This window comes from Malus domestica, chromosome 10 (genome assembly GCF_042453785.1).
Source record: "Malus domestica chromosome 10, GDT2T_hap1".
NCBI lineage: Eukaryota > Viridiplantae > Streptophyta > Magnoliopsida > Rosales > Rosaceae > Malus > Malus domestica.
In genome coordinates this window covers 17,650,762-17,653,103 of record NC_091670.1, presented here as the reverse complement: position 1 = coordinate 17,653,103, position 2,342 = coordinate 17,650,762, and the positions used below count along the sequence as shown (strand labels likewise).

The 2,342-nt window shown below is 40.9% G+C and overlaps 1 long non-coding RNA gene across 1 annotated transcript; it reads right to left on the bottom strand.

Moving 5' to 3' along the window:
* Positions 1 to 312: 312 nt before the first annotated feature.
* On the bottom strand, positions 313 to 2,141 carry LOC103431577 (uncharacterized). Its single transcript, XR_528885.4, has 3 exons — positions 1,564 to 2,141; positions 1,357 to 1,445; positions 313 to 1,098 (listed from the first exon to the last, which is right to left on the bottom strand). It is a non-coding gene; the product is annotated as an uncharacterized lncRNA (long non-coding RNA).
* Between the last annotated feature and the right edge of the window lie 201 nt (positions 2,142 to 2,342).

The following is a 2,342-nucleotide window of genomic DNA, read 5'->3' as shown; positions in this document are numbered from 1 at the left end:
AAAACATTCTTCAAAAGTCCCCTACGTGAAAAGCACAATAGAGATACAATCAAAGATCATTAAACTTTGTGAAAACTATAAGCATTGACGAGGCATTCGTAACTATAAAAAGCATGATACTCTTGCCAAGAATTTACTTAACGTGATTGTGACTAGCAACCTTTACTACTTGTGAAAATAAGTTCATAACGATTAGGTGAAATTCACTTATATTCTAGCATCAAATTCATGCATGTAAATTAAGCGTGCACTCTCAACCAACATACACAAATCAGTTTTTATACGAACGGATAAGTAAATTGAAATCACAACTTATGAAATCACAACCGAAGGTAATCAATTCATATTACAGATATAATCATGGCTTTAAATTAACCTCTAGCCAAAATCAGTTTATTTACACATTATTAAAAATAAAATAGAAATTTGGAAAGATTTAACCGAGAGAAAAGAGTGCTTCAGTGCCAGTCTGCCCGTGCCTCTGGTCTTCTGCCCATGTGGACTGCGCCTTCCCAGCTGCAAGTGCAGCTTTCTGCAATCCTCATGTCCTCACGTCAGTCCCCCTCAGTTTCTGTCTCCTCTCTATCCCGCCTGTTTCTTTCCACTCACGCTGTAAGGGCAGCTGTCTGCCTTCTTTCCTTGTGCTGCAAAGGCAGCTCTTTCCTGTCCCTCTGCGAACTGCCCAAAGGGCAGTCCCTTTCTCCCGCTCCCAGACCCCCCAGCTGCCAAGGCAGCTACTCTCCTTTCTGACCTTCTCTCCTTCCTGCGTCTCTGCGAGCTGCCCAAAGGGCAGCTCCCTTCTCCCGCTCCAAGACCCCCCTTCTCACCCGTTCGTCTGACTTCTTTTATTCTCGCACACCTTCTTTGGATTCTTTTTCCGTCCCCCGTGTGGACTCCTCCATTTCCTCTGCTTTGCCAGTTGTTGTCCCCTAATTCTTCTTACTTCCTTGGATCCCTTTGTCGCTGACCTGCTTTCCTCCAGCTGCAAAGGCAGCTTGCTTTTCTCTATATTCTCCTCCCGATGCTCTCCTTTTATTTTCATTTAGTTTCTAGCAGCCCCACATAGCAGAAAAATAAGTTCTTTGGATCATGTTACTCCTACAAACACAATATATCAAAAGTATCATAAATACTTAAAGTTTCCAAATAAATTAGACAAGAAAAGAAATATAAAATGATGAAATATATAGTTTAAATATTGGTTTACCATTTAGCGTCACAATAGGTTAGCAATATTGTAATTTAAATTTGCTTTTCACGAATAAAATTTCACTTGTTCTATTTTTATTTTCTTTGCATAACAAATCCTATAAACACAAAAATAACGTAAATAGCTCAAAAATATAAGGAACTAACCAAGAAAAGACGAGTGAATTTAAAGTAAAAATATATATAAATATGATCCGATCATCTGTCTCTTCAGTCTCTTTGTGCATCGCGGGCACCTAATACAAGAAAAGCATCCGTGTAAGCTTCCACAGAGACTCATCATGCAAATATAACTTGCAGAGATTTTTCGCAAGCTGAGAGACATGTTTCTTGAACTCAGTGGGAGATGATTACCGTTGCCTGTGCGAAATGTTCTCTATCTACCTGAATGGAACTCGAATTTGTAATGGCATGAAGCTTGGGGGACACATGGTTTGGTTGAGAAGAGATGGCGACTTGGGGTATTTTCCCTGTGTTGTCTATCTTGGATTTGCAACGATTGGGGGTCCTCCCACAGATAACACCACATGCATGTGTTAGATTTTGTACATTTTCCTCAAATAAATGAATCTGAGCAATGAAAACAAAAGATTGGAGGATGATTTTACCTTTGGTTGTCAGTTTTTCCGATTTCTACCACGGATGGGCTATTCAATACTGCGGGGAGGTACGTTGTTCAATTGCAGGCAGAGAAGATTCGAGAAATGAAAGGGCTGTGAGGGTTGAGAGAAATGAAAAGAAAAAAAAACGAGAGAGGAGGAGGCTGAATTTATAGGAGACAGAAGGATTTTGTGTTTCTAAGAGCACTGATAACATTTTCTGCTATTAAAGAGAGAGAGAGGTTGAAGGTTTTCGGGGTAATAGACATGGGGACTTGGGACGCGTCATTATTACTTTTCCTTCTCAACACGGATTGGTTTGAAAAAAAAAAATAAAGAAAGGCCTTAGAGGAGCCGTTCGGCTCGGTGCTCGAGGATGCCAGCTGCATCCCATTCCTGTCGCAGGGAATCCAATGTTTAATTAGCATTTGCTAAGTGGTTTTCCTAGGCCACTGGTGGTGTTTGTCACAAGCCACTGCACACCATCACTTTCCCCATCAAAACTCGCAGAGACTCCCATGTCCACATACTGGT